Source organism: Ranitomeya imitator, chromosome 1, assembly GCF_032444005.1.
Source record: "Ranitomeya imitator isolate aRanImi1 chromosome 1, aRanImi1.pri, whole genome shotgun sequence".
Classification (NCBI taxonomy): Eukaryota; Metazoa; Chordata; class Amphibia; order Anura; family Dendrobatidae; genus Ranitomeya; species Ranitomeya imitator.
The window spans coordinates 253,980,803-253,999,673 of NC_091282.1; the positions used below are offsets into that span (position 1 = coordinate 253,980,803).

The 18,871-nt window shown below is 44.3% G+C and overlaps 1 protein-coding gene and 1 non-coding gene across 3 annotated transcripts in view; one reads left to right on the forward strand and one right to left on the reverse strand.

Annotated features, from left to right (window-relative positions):
* Nucleotides 1-17,378, reverse strand: part of ABCB9 (ATP binding cassette subfamily B member 9) — a 160,128-nt gene extending 142,750 nt beyond the window's left edge. Inside the window, exon 1 of one of the 2 annotated variants that reach the window (XM_069755717.1) lies at nucleotides 17,307-17,378. The gene's annotated coding sequence lies outside the window, so the exon portion shown is untranslated. The remainder of the gene's footprint in view (nucleotides 1-17,306) is intronic. The other variant, XM_069755713.1, reaches the window with a different exon arrangement.
* Nucleotides 17,379-17,465: 87 nt separating this feature from the next.
* Nucleotides 17,466-17,536, forward strand: TRNAG-CCC (transfer RNA glycine (anticodon CCC)). Its single transcript has one exon. It is a non-coding gene; the product is annotated as a tRNA-Gly (tRNA).
* Nucleotides 17,537-18,871: the final 1,335 nt, after the last annotated feature.

The window sequence follows — 18,871 nt, forward strand, 5'->3', positions numbered from 1 at the left end:
ATTTTCCTCAAAGCAGTTTATTGAAAAAAAACCGATTTAAATAAAAAAAATCCGATTTAAATTAAAAAAATCCGATTTAAATAAAAAAAATCCAATTTTTTTGATTTTTAAAAAAAAACAACATTGATTTTTATCCACCCTGTTTCGTTTACAACTAAACTTTTAAACAACTTTTGACGTGCTATAACTACATTTCAGAAATGTGATCGTTGGGCACCAGGGTCTTAAGACCCCACCAACTGTTGAAACCAATGGCTATAGTGACACTCAGCTGATTCCTGGGACACCAGTAGAGCAGTGTAAGGACTCAAAGTATACTGAGGCTGGTGCTAAGCCTATACTAAGGATTTTACATAGTATTTGTAGGGTGCTATTGTGTCGCTTGACCGACCACCCAGATGAGGCAGATTTTAATTAGTTGGCTATTTAAACACACCAATTAAGAAAGCTATTGATCAGATATACTATGCGGGCAAAAAAAATTGGACATCTAAACATTACACCTTAAAGGGAGTTATTTTTGTTTTACTTACCGTATTTAAATGCATTTAATTCAGACTAAAATCACTTTTGAAAATGGGTATAATAAAAAATGTGGCCCCATTTGTCTCATATAGACCCTGTATTATACTGTCTATTGCTGATAAGGTTGTAATACTAGAGGTTAGGACCATCCAGATTTCGGTACACCTTGACGCTGGTGGGATGGCTTTTACACTTTTTTTGATTAAAAGCTGCGTTTACTAAGTGTCCAATGTTATTACATGCACCATTAATTTTACTTAATTATTTACAGCATGGCATATATTCATTTTGTTTCTGTCTTTTTTGTCTGTTTAATGGCCAGTGTGAACATGCTCCTATTTTGCATGCATACCAACTTATACTCCAGTTCATTTTTTCAGTTATTCTTCATCAACCAAACTTTATAGTTGCCACAATCCAGTTGGACAGGTAATAATCTCCTCTGCTCCAGGGTGGTGTTACTTACAAGGACATACATTTTTAAACAGAAGAAGCATTCTGTATTTCTCAGGCACCAAAGATACCAATTCAGCCTTGACAGAACATACAGCGGCATAGAAACTCAACACTCAAGATAAGATGCAGTGCTAGAGGTCTCATCTTAGCCTAGGAGATCAGTGACAAAAAGAGCAGTAAGATGCTGTTCACATCGTATCTGAGTTTTAAGGCTATGTTCCTACAATGAGCTTTTGGTGCGTTTTCGACGATGCGTATTTCTGCTGAGTCAAAATCGCAGCGTCTTACAATTCCAGCAAAGTGGGTGGTTTCAAAGTGCGTGTTTCAAAACGGCAACATGCCAAGTTCTCTTGTAGGTACGCTGAGTTTTCTGTGTGGAATTTACCCATAAACTTGCATTAGGTATTGAAATTCCACAGGTAAAAAACCCACATGCGTTTTATGTGCGTTTCGGAGGCTGAAATGCATAAAAAAACTAATGTAATCCACACTCGCAGTGACATGTAAACGTTTAGGCACCGCTGGTCAAAATTACTGTTATGGTGAACAGTTAAGCAAGTTGAAGATTAAATGATCTCTAAAAGGCCTAAAGTTAAAGATGAAAAGTTTACTTTGTATTTTAGACAAATAAATATATATATATATATATATGTGTGTATATATTCATCTTTTACATTTCAAAAATTACAAAAAGAAGAATGGGCCGATGCAAAAATGTAGGTGCTCTTGGAGATTTGTGTGCAAAGATAAATTTAACCAAGGTTTCTGATGTTAACTAGATTGGGTTATGGCTTGCTCACTATCAGTTAGGAAGGGTCAGGTGATGTAAATTTCCCAGCTTTATAAAAACCCAGCCTCCTCTAACCTTGTGCAAAAAAAAACAGCAGCCATGGGTTCTTCTAAGCAGGTCCACAAAGGAGGAGAAGGCTATATGAAGATAACAAAGGGTTTTCAAGTTGCCTTTTCCTCAGTTTGGAATGTAATTAAGACATGCTAATTAACAGGAATAGTGGAGGTCAAAATAAGGTCTGGAAGACCAAGCAAAATTTCAGTGAGAGTTGCTCGTAGGAATGCTAGAGAGGCATATTAGAACCCCCGCTCGACTGCAAAAGACCTCAAGGCCGGGATCACACTTGCGAGAAACTCGCACGAGTCTCACATCTCAATACCCAGCACTACCGCCGACACTCGGGTCCGGAGCACTCAGCTGCATAGAAATACATGCAGCCGCACACTCCGGTCCCGAGTTCCGGCGAAAGTGCCGCATATTGAGATGCTAGACTCGTGCGAGTTTCTCGCAAGTGTGATCCCAGCCTAAAGGCCCCGTCACACATAGCGAGATCGCTAGCGAGATCGCTGCTGAGTCACAAGTTTTGTGACGCAACAGCGATCTCAGTAGCGATCTCGCTATGTGTGACACGTACCAGCGATCAGGCCCCTGCTGTGAGATCGCTGGTCGTGTCGGAATGGCCTGGGCCATTTTTTGATCGTTGAGGTCCAGCTGACATCGCTGAATTGGCGTGTGTGACGCCGATTCAGCGATGTCTTCGCTGGTAACCAGGGTAAACATCGGGTAACTAAGCGCAGGGCCGCGCTTAGTAACCTCATGTTTACCCTGGTTACCATCCTAAAAGTAAAAAAACAAACGCTACATACTTACCTATCGCTGTCTGTCCTCGGCGCTCTGCTTCTCTGGTCTGGCTGTGAGCGCCGGTCAGCCGGAAAGCAGAGCGGTGACGTCACCGCTCTGCTTTCCGGCCGCTGTGCTCACAGCCAGAACAGAGAAGCAGAGCGCCGAGGACAGACAGCGATAGGTAAGTATGTAGCGTTTGTTTTTTTTTACTTTAACGATGGTAACCAGGGTAAACATCGGGTTACTAAGCGCGGCACTGCGTTTAGTTACCCGATGTTTACCCTGGTTACCGGGGACCTCGGGATCGTTGGTCGCTGGAGAGCTGTCTGTGTGACAGCTCTCCAGCGACCAAACAGCGACGCTGCAGCGATCCGGATCGTTGTCGGTATCGCTGCAGCGTCGCTATGTGTGACGGGGCCTTAAGAAAGATTTATCAGACTCTGGAGTTGTTGTACATTGTTCTACTGTTCAGAGACACCTTCACAAATATGGCCTTCAAGGATGAGTCAGAAGAAGAAAACCTCTCCGGCATCCTCATCACAATATTCAGCATCAGAAGTAACAAGCCTGATGCATTTTGGAAACAAGTCCTATGGATCGATGAGGTTAAAATAGAAATCTTTGGCCACAATGACCAAAGATATGGGTGGAGAAAAAAGGACACAGAATTTCAGGAAAAGAATATTCACCAACCATTAAGCATGGGGGTGGATCAATCATGCTTTGGCATTATGTTGCAGCCAATGGCACGGGGAACATTTCTTGGGTAGAGGGAAGAATGGATTCAATGAAATTTCCAAAAATTCTTGATGTAAACATAAAACCATCTGTAAAAAAAACCCACTGAAGAGAAAATGGCTTCTACAAATTGAGAATGATCATAAACACACGTCAAAATCCTCAATAGACTACCTCAAAAGGCAGAAGCTGAAGGTTTTACAATGGCCAGCACAGTCCCCTGATCTGAGCATCATTGAAAATCCATGGCTAGACCTCAAAATAGCAGTGCATGCAAGATGACCCAGGAATTTCACAGAAAGGAAGAAATTTTCCAAGGAAGAATGGATAAAATCCCTCAAACAAGAATTGAAAGACTCCTAACTAGCAACAAAAAGAGTTTACAAATTATGATACTTTCAAAAGGGGGTGCTACAAGCTACTAACCATGCAGGGTGCTCAAACTTTTGCATCAGCCCATTTTCCTTTTCGTAATTTTAACCCCTTAAGCCCCGAGGGTGGTTTGCACGTTAATGACCGGGCCAATTTTTACAATTCTGACCACTGTCCCTTTATGAGGTTATAACTCTGGAACGCTTCAACGGATCTTGGCGATTCTGACATTGTTTTCTCGTGACGTATTGTACTTCATGTTAGTGGTAAAATTTATTCGATATAACTTGGGTTTACTTGTGAAAAAAATGGAAATTTGGCGAAAATTTTGAAAATTTCGCAATTTTCCAACTTTGAATTTTTATACCCTTAAATCACAGAGATATGTCATGCAAAATACTTAATAAGTAACATTTCCCACATGTCTACTTTACATCAGCACAATTTTGGAACCAAAATTTTTTTTTGTTAGGGAGTTATAAGGGTTAAAAGTTAACCAGCAATTTCTCATTTTTGCAACACCATTTTTTTTTAGGGACCACATCTCATTTGAAGTCATTTTGAGGGGTCTATATGATAGAAAATACCCAAGTGTGACACCATTCTAAAAACTACACCCCTCAAGGTGCTCAAAACCACATTCAAGAAGTTTATTAACCCTTCAGGTGTTTTACAGGAATTTTTGGAATGTTTAAATAAAAATAAACATTTAACTTTTTTTTCACACAAAATTGATTTCAGCTCCAATTTGTTTTATTTTACCAAGGGTAACATGAGAAAATGGATCCCAAAAGTTGTTGTACAATTTGTCCTGAGTACGTTGATATCCCATATGTGGGGATAAACCACTGCTTGGGCGCATGGCAGAGCTCAGAAGGAAAGGAGCGCCATTTGACTTTTCAATGCAAAATTGACTGGAATTGAGATGGGACGCCATGTTGCGTTTGGAGAGCCCCTGATGTGCCTAAACATTGAAACCCCCCACAAGTGACACCATTTTGGAAAGTAGACCCCTTAAGGAACTTATCTAGATGTGTGGTGAGCACTTTGACCCACCAAGTGCTTCATAGAAGTTTATAATGCAGAGCCGTAAAAATAAAAAATCATATTTTTTCACAAAAATGATATTTTTGCCCCCAATTTTTTATTTTCCCAAGGGTAAGAGAAGAAATTAGACCACAAAAGTTGTTGTGCAATTTGTCCTGAGTACGCTGATACCCCATATGTGGGTGTAAACCATTGTTTGGGCGCATGGCAGAGCTCGGAAGGGAAGGAGTGCCATTTGACTTTTCAATGCAAAATTGACTGGAATTGAGATGGGACGCCATGTTGCGTTTGGAGAGCCCCTGATGTGCCTAAACATTGAAACCACCCAAAAGTGACACCATTTTGGAAAGTAGACCCCCTAAGGAACTTATCTAGATGTGTTTTGAGAGCTTTGAGCCCCCAAGTGTTTCACTACAGTTTATAACGCAAAGCCGTGAAAATAAAAATTCTTTTTTTTTTTCACAAAAATGATTTTTTAGTCCCCAGTTTTGTATTTTCACAAGGGTAACAGGATAAATTGGACCCCAAAAGTTGTTGTCCAATTTGTCCTGAGTACGCTGATACCCCATATGTGAGGGGGAAGCACTGTTTGGGCGCATGGCAGAGCTCAGAAGGGAAGGAGCGCCATTTGGAATACAGACTTAGATGGATTGGTCTGCAGGCGTCACGTTGCATTTGCAGAGCCCCTGATGTACCCAAACAGTAGAAACCCCCCCACAAGTGACCCCATATTGGAAACTAGACCCCCCAAGGAACTTATCTAGATGTGTTGTGAGAACTTTGAACCCCCAAGTTTTTCACTACAGTTTATAACGCAGAGCCGTGAAAATAAAAATTCTTTTTTTTTTTTCACAAAAATGATTTTTTAGTCCCCAGTTTTGTTTTTTCACAAGGGTAACAGGATAAATTGGACCCCAAAAGTTGTTGTCCAATTTGTCCTGAGTACGCTGATACCCCATATGTGGGGGGGAAGCACTGTTTGGGCGCATGGCAGAGCTCGGAAGGGAAGGAGCACCATTTGGAATACAGACTTAGATGGATTGGTCTGCAGGCGTCACGTTGCATTTGCAGAGCCCCTGATGTACCCAAACAGTACAAACCCCCCACAAGTGACCCCATATTGGAAACTAGACCTCCCAAGGAACCTATCTAGATGTGTTGTGAGAACTTTGAACCCCCAAGTGTTTCACTGCAGTTTACAACGCAGAGCCCCAACCCTAACCCCAACCCTAGCCCCAACCCTAGCCCTAACCCTAGCCCCAACCTCAACCCTAGCCCCAACCCTAGCCCCAACCCTAGCCCCAACCCTAGCCCTAACCCTAGCCCTAACCCTAGCCCTAACCCTAGCCCCAACCCTAGCCCTAACCCTAGCCCTAACCCTAGCCCTAACCCTGATGGGAAAATGGAAATAAATACATTTTTTTAATTTTATTATTTTTCCCTAACTAAGGGGGTGATGAAGGGGGGTTTGATTTACTTTTATAGAGTCTTTTATATCGGATTTTTATGATTGGCAGCCGTCACACACTAAAATACGCTTTTTTTATAGCAAAAAAGTTTTTGCGTCTCCACATTTTGAGACCTATAATTTTTCCATATTTTGGTCCACAGAGTCATGTGAGGTCTTGTTTTTTGCGGGACGAGTTGACGTTTTTATTGGTAACATTTTTGGACACGTGACAGTTTTTGATCACTTTTTATTCTGATTTTTGTGAGGCAGAATGACCAAAAACCAGCTATTCATGAATTTCTTTTGGGGGAGGCGTTTATACCGTTCCGCGTTTGGTAAAGTGGATGAAGCAGTTTTATTCGTCGGGTCAGTACGATTACAGCGATACCTCATTTATATTATTTTTTTATGTTTTGGCGCTTTTATACGATAAAAGCTATTTTATAGAAAAAATAATTATTTTGGCATCGCTTTATTCTCAGGACTATAACTTTTTTTTTTTTTTGCTTATTATGCTTTGTGGCGGCTCGTTTTTTGCGGGACAAGATGACGTTTTCAGCGGTATCATGGTTATTTATATCCGTTTTTTTGATCGCGTGTTATTCCACTTTTTGTTTGGCGGTAAGATAATAAAGCGTTGTTTTTTGGCTCGGTTTTTTTTTTCTTACGGTGTTCACTGAAGGGGTTAACTAGTGGGACAGTTTTATAGGTCGGGTCGTTACAGACGCGGCGATACTAAATATGTGTACATTTATTGTTTTGTTTTTTTTTTATATAAAGAAATGTATTTATGGGAATAATATTTTTTTTTATTATTTATTTATTTAGTAATTTTTTTTTTATTTTTTTTTACACATGTGGAAAAATTTTTTTTCACTTTTTTACTTTGTCCCAGGGGGGGACATCACAGATCGCCGATCTTACAGTTTGCACAGCACTCTGTAAGATCGGCGATCTCATTCATCGCTGCAGCGTTACCAAGTGCCTGTAGGCGACCCGGAAGTGCTCCCTGCAGGACCCGGATGCAGCCCCGCGGCCATTTTGGATCCGGGGACTGCAGGGAGAAGACGCTCGGTACACGGTGAGTACATCACCGTGTACCGATCGTCTCAGGGAAGCACGCAGGGAGCCCCCTCCCTGCGCGATGCTTCCCTGCACCGCCGGCACATCGCGATCATGTTTGATCGCGGTGTGCCGGGGGTTAATGTGCCGGGGGCGGTCCGTGACCGCTCCTGGCACATAGTGCCGGATGTCAGCTGCGATAGTCAGCTGACACCCGGCCGCGATCGGCCGCGCTCCCCCCGTGAGCGCGGCCGATCGCATATGACGTACTATCCCGTCACTGGGAATTAAGTCCCAGGGCACCTCGACGGGATAGTACGTCATATGGGATTAAGGGGTTAAAATGTAAAAGATGACAAATTCCTGTATATACTCGTGTATAAGCTGATCCGAGTATAAGCCGAGACCCCTAATTTTACCACAAAAAACTGGGAAAACTTAATGACTCGAGTATAAGCTTAGGGTGGGAACTACTGCAGCTACCGGTAAATTTCAAAATTAAAAATAGATACCAATAAAAGTAATATTGATTGAGACATCAGTAGGGTGTTTTTGAATATCCATATTGAATCAGGAGCCCCATATAATGTTCCATACAGTTCATGATGGGCCCCATAAGATTATCTGTACATAATACGCCTCATATAATGCTCCATAAAGTTCATCATGGGCCCCATAAGATGCTCCATATAAAAATATGCCCCATATAATGCTGCATAAAAGGCTAGTGATGGCCCCATAAGATGCTCCATAGAATATTATGCCCCATATAATGCTGCATAAAGGTTGATGGCCCCATAAGATGCTCCATAGACTATTATTCCCCATATAATGCTGCACAAAGGTTGACGGCCCATAAGATGCTCCATAGAATATTATGCCCCATATAATGCTGCACAAAGGTTGATGGACCCATAAGATGTTCCATAGAATATTATGCCCCATATAATGCTGCACAAAGGTTGATGCCTCATAAGATGCTCCATAGACTATTATGCCCCATATGCTGCTCCATAAAGGTTGATGGCTCCATAAGATACTCCATAGATAATTAAGCCCCATATAATGCTGCACAAAAGTTGATGGCCCCATAAGATGTTCCATAGAATATTATGCCCCATATAATGCTGCACAAAGGTTGATGCCCCATAAGATGTTCCATAGAATATTATGCCCAATATAATGCTGCACAAAGGTTGATGCCCCATAAGATGCTCCATAGACTATTATGCCCCATATGCTGCTCCATAAAGGTTGATGGCTCCATAAGATACTCCATAGATTATTATGTCCCATATAATGCCGCAAAAGGTTGATGGCCCCATAGAATAATATGCCCCATATGCTGCTGCGATAAAAAAAAAAAGTGACATACTCACCTCTCGTCGCTGGGGGTATAGTGCCGGTGTCCTGAGCAGGTGGGGACACCAACTATGGGGGCCAGGTGCGGGAGTTGCCACTGGCTCAGGCCCCCGGCACTTTCGATATTCACCTGTCCCCATTCCACCGCCGCCCACCGCTGTATCTTCTGGCTCTCTGCAGCGACTGTTCAGGCATACTGCGTGCACTAAACACGTCATCACGCCCTCTGACCTGAACGTCACAGCCAGAAAACGCAGAACACAGAGCCTGGCGGTGGAACGGGGGCAGGTGAATATCGCATGGCTCTCCCTCCCCCGTCATACTCACCCTCCTGGCGCGGTAGCTGCTTCTCCGATGGTCTGTGGTGCCGGCAGCTTGTTCCTGTGTTCATCGGTCACATGGTATCGCTAATTAAAGTAATGAATATGCGCTCCACGCCTATGGGAGTGGAGTCACATCCATATTTATTACTTTAATGAGTGGTACCATGTGACCATTGAACACAGGAAGAGCTGTGGGCGCCGGAGACCATCGGAGAAGCAGGGAAGTGCAGAGAGGTGAGTATGCTGTGACAGCCACCACTCCAGCCGCTCCCCCGCCAACACCCAGGGACAATGACTCGACTATAAGCCGAGAGGGGCACTTTTAGCCTAAAAAAATGGGCTGAAAATCTCGGCTTATACTCGAGTATATACGGTATTTGTTTTTTGCCTACAATACAAAGGAAATGTCCCACCTTTAAAGGGAACCTGTCAGCAGGATTGTGCACAGTTACCTACACACAGTGGCAGGTTGGCGCCGTTTATACTGATTAAAATGATACCTGGTTGATGAAATCCATCTTGTGGTTGTTGTGTAATCTTTATTTTCAGTTTTGAGTGAATGATATGCCTGTGCCCGGCGGCCTGTGGAGAGGTCTTCATGTGGTGCTCTGATTAGATATTCATAATGCAGACTGCTGAGAGGTCACTCATCCCTCACTGACCTGCCCCCTAGTTTACATAATGAATATCTGTACATACTGAAAAAAAAAAACCTTCTGCAGATGCTGGCCAATGCACCTGCGCTGCAGCATAATCGTATATGTACTGCATCTAATATATAATTGCCTAGAATACTACTTCCTGCAATTTGTGCCAACTTCCGTGGCTTTGTCCGGAGCTAATGTCCGGAGCTAATGTCCGGAGCTAATGTCCGGAGATAAGTGACGTCAACAGTGTCCAGTGTCTGATTGGTTGCCGCCTGCTGCGAGCGACCAATCAGAAACGTGCCGTACTGTGACACACTCCGCCCGCCATTTTGGTGTGATTTTTGAATTTTTACCTCACAGCAAGTTTCTACTGCGTGGAGGCGGGCCCAGTGACGTTGCTCTTCAAGCTCCTGCCGAATTTCGTCAAAAAAATGATAATACCATTTACCAAAACTATATATATTTAGTTGTGAAGTGGTTCAGTGACATTTTCACACCAATTTTGAACTTTTGTTTGGTGTTTTCTCCATATACTGCCTATTATTTTTGTTCTTTCTTACTATTATTTATTAATTGTATTATTCTTACATTTGAATAAATAAAGTATATATGGATTCTAGACTCCCGATTCTTTAGAATCGGGCTGCCATCTAGTCTAATATATAATTGCCTAGAATACTACTTCCTGCAATTTGTGCCAACTTCCGTGGCTTTGTCCGGAGCTAATGTCCGGAGCTAATGTCCGGAGCTAATGTCCGGAGCTAATGTCCGGAGATTAATTGCCTAGAATACTACTTCCTGCAATTTGTGCCAACTTCCGTGGCTTTGTCCGGAGCTAATGTCCGGAGCTAATGTGCGGAGATAATGTCCGGAGCTAATGTCCAGAGCTAATGTCCGGAGCTAATGTCCGGAGCTAATGTCCGGAGATTAATTGCCTAGAATACTACTTCCTGCAATTTGTGCCAACTTCCGTGGCTTTGTCCGGAGCTAATGTCCGGAGCTAATGTCCGGAGCTAATGTCCGGAGCTAATGTCCGGAGCTAATGTCCGGAGCTAATGTGCGGAGATAATGTCCGGAGCTAATGTCCGGAGCTAATGTCCGGAGCTAATGTCCGGAGATAAGTGACGTCAACAGTGTCCAGTGTCTGATTGGTTGCCGCCTGCTGCGAGCGACCAATCAGAAACGTGCCGTACTGTGACACACTCCGCCCGCCATTTTGGTGTGATTTTTGAATTTTTACCTCACAGCAAGTTTCTACTGCGTGGAGGCGGGCCCAGTGACGTTGCTCTTCAAGCTCCTGCCGAATTTCGTCAAAAAAATGATAATACCATTTACCAAAACTATATATATTTAGTTGTGAAGTGGTTCAGTGACATTTTCACACCAATTTTGAACTTTTGTTTGGTGTTTTCTCCATATACTGCCTATTATTTTTGTTCTTTCTTACTATTATTTATTAATTGTATTATTCTTACATTTGAATAAATAAAGTATACATGGATTCTAGACTCCCGATTCTTTAGAATCGGGCTGCCATCTAGTATATAATATATTTGAGGTGATCCTGATATTCAAAATAAAATCCATTTGAAAATGGCACCCGCCTGAGCAGTAGCAGCTATCGGTGTATGCGTCGTTTTGGCGCTGCGCCGAACGCAACATGTTGCATTTTGCTGCATCAAAACGACGCATGCGGAGGCATCCACAAACATTCACATGGCCATGGCAGTTTTTTTTTCCCCTTTTCAATATGTGTATATAATATTCATTATGTAAACTAGGGGGCAGGTCAGTGAGGGATCAATGTCCTGTCAGCTGTCTACATTATGAATAGATAATCAGCACCACATGAAGATCCCCCACAGGCCGCCCCAGAGCACGAGCAGATCATTAAATCAAAACTGAAACTAAAGATTAAACAACAACCATAAGACGGATTTCATCAACCAAGGTATCATTATAATCAGTATAACGGCGCCGACCTGACAATGTAGGTTACTGTGCACAATCCTGCTGACAGGTTCCCTCTAAGGCCGGCATCACACTAACGAGTTTTACGGACGTATGAGAGGTGCAGAAAATACGGATTGCATACGGTACAATGATTCTCAATGGCCCAGCTCCTTTCTGCCGTATTTTTCTGATCGGTATTATACAGTCTTCTACGGCCGTAAAAAATCGCAGCATGCTGCGTTTGTCAGCGTACTGCGCAAAAAAAAATCGCCAATGAAAGTGTATGGGGGCGAGAAAAATACGGATTACACATGGACCAACAGTGTGACTTGCGACAAATACGCTGCGGTGTTCTATAGAAAAGCCGGCAATTCAGTGCGGCGTACAGTAAAATCACACTGACAGGTTAGAATAGAATAGCTAAAATAAATGTCTACACATAGTATAGGGGTACTAGCTATTGAACCCGTTCTACGCCCGGGTGGCGAGCATTTTATTGGTATATGGTCTCCATCCTGGTATGTGCTGCTCCATCCTGCGTCCCCATCCTGTCATGTGCTGCTCCATCCTGCCATGTGCTGCTCCATCCTGCGTCCCCATCCTGTCATGAGCTGCTCCATCCTGCGTCCCCATCCTGTCATGTGCTGCACCCATCCTGCGCCCCCATTCTGTCATGTGCTGCTCCCATCCTGCGCCCCCATTCTGACATGTGCTGCTCCCATCCTGCGCCCCCATTCTCACATGTGCTGCACCCATCCTGCGCCTCCATTCTGACATGTGCTGCACCCATCCTGCGCCTCCATTCTGTCATTTGCTGCTCCCATCCTGCGCCCCCATCCTGTCATGTGCTGCTTCCATCCTGCAACCCCGTTCTGTCATGTGCGGATCCTGTGCACACGCTACCTGATTCCTTTCCGCCGCCATTTTCTTGGTCCTCCTGCTGCCGGGATCGGCGCCTGCACAGTCCGCGCTTTCCGGCGCCATTTTCTTAAAGACACACTGCAGTGTGTCTTCAAGAAAATGGCGCCGGAAAGCGCGGACTGCGCAGGCGCCGATTCCGGCAGCAGGAGGACCAAGAAAATGGCGGCGGAAAGGAATCATGTGGCGTAAGTAACAAATTGCTGTGGCATGAACTGCCGCAGCATCATCAGGGCGCAATCATGTCCACGGTTTCCCCATATCCGGGTTACGGATCATAAATGTCCCCCTGCTCCCGGCAGTCCGCGCTCTCCGGCACCATTTTTATTTTTTTTCTGACACTGGCTATGATGTAACGCTAGGAGCATCGCGCCTGCGCAGTCTATAAAGGCTTCGGACAGAGTGTCGCTCCCAGCGTTATATTATATATCAAATTTTCCCAGCACACAGTTCTAAATATTTTCCCACGCTTGAGTTCATATGAGGACATCCAGCAGAGGGTCTATCACCATGACTTGAGGTAACTACAGGACATTCCCCTGCATTCCATTCATTCCCCGGGTTTTTACAGGCAGGGGCGGCTGCATTAGCAGGCTTCTGCTTGTAAAATTAGTTAACCCCTTCAGATGGATTTACATCGTGGGACGTGACAGAACGACGGAAGGTATGGGATATTGTTGATTTTTTATTTTTCCTTTTTTACAGAACGAGGGTCTTCAGGTGGATTAAGAGTATAATAAAATATTAAAACACCCTGTGTCTTTATTTCATTAAAATACCTTTTAATAATGTGTGTGTGTTTTATTAACCATTTCGTACTATTGGATTAATAATGGATAGGTGTCATAATTGACGCCTCTCCATTATTAACCTGGTTTAATGTCACCTTACAATAGCAAGGTGACATTAACCCTTCATTACCCCATATCCCACCGCTACACGGGAGTGGGAAGAGAGTGGCCAAGTGCCAGAATAGGCGCATCTTCCAGATGTGCCTTTTCTGGGGTGGCTGGGGGCAGATGTTTTTAGCCAGGGGGGCCAATAACCATGGACCTTCTCCAGGCTATTAATATCTGCCCTCAGTCACTGGCTTTACCACTCTGGCGGAGAAAACTGCACGGGAGCCCACGCCAATTTTTTCCGCGATTTAACCCTTTAATTTAATAGCTAGAGCTCCCAATTTTTGTAGTGTGGAATATGCAAAAAAAAAGGGATATGAGATGGTTTACTGTATGTAAACCATGTCTCATATCATGTCGGGTTTGTGAAGGAGATAGGAAAAGCCGGCAATTGAATTTTCTGCTATCTCGCGCTGAATTAAATATAAATACAGTGTGTATATGTATATATATATATATATATATATATATATATATATATATATATATATATAGAATGTGTCTCACTGACATATATATGTATATATATAGACTGTATATATGTTTTAACGAACATTTGAGCCCATGGATCCTTTGTATGTCGGTTTTGCAAGCCTGCAAAATCTCGCAGTACGGATGCCATATGGATTACATACGGAGGATGACATGCGCAAAATACACTGACACACCCTGCCTACGGATGACATATGGATCACTATTTTGGGGACATTTCTGCGTATTACGGCCGTAAAAAACGGACCGTATTTTCATACGCTGAGTGTGACGCTGGCCTAAGCAAGAAATTGACAGAGCACACAGATTTCAGAAAGGTAATGTTGAAGGAGTTGCAATCCCTGTTGGGGAGGTTACATTTTGACTATAGGATGTTGCCTATAGGTAAAAATTTTTGTCAGAGATTGGCTGGGGCGAGGGCAAGTGTTAGGGCTTGAATAAGGAGCACTGGGATGATTTATTGATTTGGAAAAAGTTTTTCGATAGTTATACTGGGAGGTCTCTAAATCAGAATGAGGTTGTTGATAGTTTTGATTGCGAGATTTTGACAGATGGGAAGGTGGCGCCGGGATTGGAAATTATTGAAAAGGTGAGTATAAGGCTGTGTGCCCGCGTTGCGTTTTTTATGTGTTTCTGTCGCGTTTTTTGCTGCAGCGGAAACGCATAAAAACCGCATTCCCATGCAATCTTATGGGATTCCGCGGTTGCTGTGCCCATGCTGCGGAATCGCATAGCGGTAAAATCTGCAGCATGTTCATCACTTCTGCAGAATCACGGCGATTCTGCAGCCCTAGGATTGCATTGAAACGCTCACTTTACGCATGTGGCTATGCCCACCATGCATAAAGTGAGCGCTTCATGTGCGGATGCTACCCAGTCTGGAGGAGGACACTCTCCTCCAGGCCCTTGGGAACCATATTTCTGTAAAAAAAGAATTAAAATAAAAAATAGAGATATAATTACCATCTGATGGCCCCGGAGTCCTCCCGCTTCTCAGCGGTGCAAGCGGCGGCTTCCGTTCCCAGGGATGCATTGCGCGAAGGACCTGGGATGACGTCGCGGTCACGCAACCATTGCATCACAAAGGTCCTTCACGCTAAGCATCCTTGGGAACGGAACGTACCAGGTGCGCTGCTGAGATCGGGGGCCGTCGGAAGTTGAGAATAACCTTATTTTTTAAATTATTTTTAACATTCTATCTTTTTTACTGTTGATGCTGCATAGGCAGCATCAATAGTAAAAAGTTGGTCACACTTGTCAAGCACTATGTTTGATAAGTGTGACCAACCTGTCAATCACTTTTCCAAGCGATGCTTCAAATCGCTTGGAAAACGCAAGTATTCTGCAAGCTAAAAACGCTTGTTTTGTGGGAAAACGCATGCGAATTCCGCATGCGTTTTATCCGCGGCAGGGAGTTGCAGAAATGCTGCGAACATTTCCGCAGCATTTCTGCAATGTGGGCACATAGCCTAAGTGGTTTTATGTTATCGGCGCCAAACATCCATATGTGATCCAATTTGTTTACACACCCATAAACTTAAATAGGGAAGTCTCACCTGAAATACTCAAATACAGAATAAAGGCTGGCTCCCACTTGCAATTTGGACGAATGGCAAATGGGACGAATGGCAAATGGGACGAATGCAATATAGTTAACAATCAGATTGCATTCAGACCAATATTATTCTATGATTGTGTGATCATCTGCGATTTTTTTTCCAGGTCGGATTGGATCACAATCGGACTGGAAAAAAATGTCAGCATGCTGCGATTGTATGCAAAAATTGAATCGCGTTTACCAATAGAAGTCAATGGGTGCAAAAAAAAAAAAAATTGCATCCGTTATAAGTACTGTTCATACTCAGTTTTCCAGACAATGAGCTGTAACCAATAAGACCAGAAAATCCCTCACTTATTGGGAACACAGAGAAATTGTAATTGTAAAGTTATGTTTTTACAAGCACTTAACAATTTGACTCGTCTAAGAATTTGGTAATATTTTTTGGATGCCCTAAACAAACTATTGGTCCTACAGGCAAACTATGGGGCCAGTTTCCAACATCCGTGTACTCGGGCCACCATAATGCACATGGTCGTGGGTCTCCAGGCCTGAATAGCCTCATAAGTATATGTGGAGCTGCCCAGGTAGGGGCAGGAGACCTGCAACCGGTCTGAGCATAGACTGTGTGAAGCCGTCCTTAGGGCAATCCCACCCGCTGCATGTGTCCAAAACTACACCCGCCATGCTACCCAATGACCGTATGAGTTGGAAAGCAAATTGTGTGGCAACTAGGCACCATGAAGTGCGGACTTCACCACAGATACAGTGTGCGCCATCACCCTAAGGCTGCCGTCACACTAGCAGTATTTGGTCAGTATTTTACATCAGTATTTGTAAGCCAAAACCAGGAGAGGAACAATTAGAGGAAAAGTATAATAGAAACATATGCACCACTTCTGCATTCATCACCCACTCCTGGTTTTGGCTTACAAATACTGATGTAAAATACTGACCAAATACTGCCAGTGTGACGGCGGCCTTAGGGCTCATACTTGCGTGAAATACGGCAAAGTCTCGCAGGTTAAAACCCGGCTCTGCCGTCGGCACATGGGAGCGGAGCGTGCGGCTCCATGTATTGCTGTGCGGCTGCACGCTTCGCTCTGGAGTGCCGGGTTTTAAACTGCGAGACTCAGCCGTATTTCATGAGCCCTTGTGGATGTGCGTCTGTGCCCGGTGACAGGGTGGGCTCTGACAGGTTCCCCTCAGTCCTTATACACACCTTTGTATTCAGGATTGGGGGCACACAGATCTCAAACGCAGCAGCCACAGGTTTCCCAGAGCCAAAGTTTTTATACCTGAAATCTATAGGAAAAAATGGCGGCATTCTGGAGCACTCGCCAGGCCATGATAGGGTCTCCTCTGGAGCGCACAAGGGGGCACTACTAGTGCAAAAGATCAATGCGCCCCCACAAGATGGGCAATAACATTTCCAGTATTTCTCCAACCTGACCAGAAAATCATCACTGTTTATACTGGAATCTGCCCTAATAATCTAGGGCCAAACACTCGTCATATTCCTCGCTGACAGCCTCCTTTGGCACTGGTGGGGCTGACAGCCAAAGAAAAACCTGCTTTCTGAGTGGAAACCATCACCAAGCATGGTCCTCATCCTCACAGCACATCCGTAAGGACCATGGACGTACATGCGCACAGGCGACCACCTCCGTACACCGTGCGCACTAGTGTGAGGAATGGGATGAGGAGCTTTTCTCAACACTGAGTTATAGGATGAGAAAAAATATATAATAAAAAAATATCCTGAATTAAACGAGCGGCTCCAGAGAACCGCACACACGGGGGATGCGGGGCGCTAATGCCGGGCGTTGAGGCTGAGTCACGTGATGGCGCAGACAGGACGCGGTGCTCACCTCTACACTGCAGCCGCCGCTCTCCCAGCACCACCTGCCCGGGCTGCAGCACAGCTCCACAGTGACGTCATCACGCCACGCCCCCGCAGCGGCCGGTGAGGCTGCTCCAGTGTCAGCTTACAGGGCCGATTACAGGGCAAGCGCCGTCTCCCAGCACCAGCGCTAGTAGTGTAGGGGTATCATGCAAGATTCCCATTCTTGCGACCCGGGTTCGAGTCCCGGCTAGCGCAGAAATTTATTTTCTTTTCAATATAAATTTTTTGATTGTGGACAGCAGAAAAAGGAGCATGATGTGCCCGCTGATTCTGTATACCTTCTATATACCAGGGGTAGGTACAAGAAGCCAGTGTGCTCTGTGTGTTGGCAAAAAAGTCTCCGCTGCGGATCCTGACCAATAGAATGTCATTAGATGCGGTAAATCCGCACGTACTGACAAATAAGTGCGGTAATTACACCGCAGCGCTTTGGACACAGTGAAAATACCCTGCACCCAAAACATTACTATTCCTGATCGTGGAGACGCAGCCTAAAACGTCCATATGGGCCACTGATAGCACACGGACAGCGCACCGATCTATGCGATCGTTTCTACACACAGTCCGATGGTGTAAAGGATCGCAGCCTGGATCAGACTCACCCATTAGGCTGGTGTCACACTAGGCGTATGAAAATACGGTCCGTTTTTTACGGCCGTAATACGCAGAAATAATCCAGAAATAGTGTTCCGTATGTAATCCGTTGTCAAGGTGTGGCCGCATATTTTGTGCATTTAATGTTGCGTATGTAATCCGTATGACATCCGTACTGCGTTTTTTCCACGCAACCTGACAAAATGGATATTTAACGGTTTTGTAGCCTGAAATTAATTTAAATCAGCATCAGCAACCCGATTTAAGGCCTCTACAACAGGTGGCACCCTCCTGTATGGCCATTTTGTGGTTGTGCATCTGTTGGTGTGTTGTGGTAACGTTTGCACCATGTCTGACCTACTGCACTTCACCCCAACGCAGCGGGTTTTGTTTAACTGGGTCTTGTCGTGTCGTTTTGGGCAGCCATACCCTGTGATTGTAGATCCGCGAAGGAGGAGCAGAAGAATGTGGGTGCATCCTCTTTTGACTAAACGCCTCACTAAAGGACATTTTCAGAGGCTCTATACCATACCTCCCAACTTTTGAGGAAGGGAAAGAGGGACAAAGTTAGCTGTGCGGCAAGTTTAAAGCCACACCTCTGACCACACCCATTTCACAACTAGTCACACCCCAACCACAGCCATTTAGCACTTCTGATCTCAATGTTTCATAAACAATAATTATAAACAAAAAAAAATGGCCACACAGTGCTCCATACTGTATAATGGCCCCACAGGATGCTTCATACTGTCTAATGGCCCCACAGGATGCTCCATACTGTCTAATGGCCCCACATGATGCTCCATACTGTATAATAGCACCAAATGATGATGCTTACAGGGCGGCACGGTGGCTCAGTGGATAGCACTGCAGCCTTGCAGCGCTGGAGTCCTGGGTTCAAACCCCACCAAGGACAACATCTGCAAAGAGTTTGTA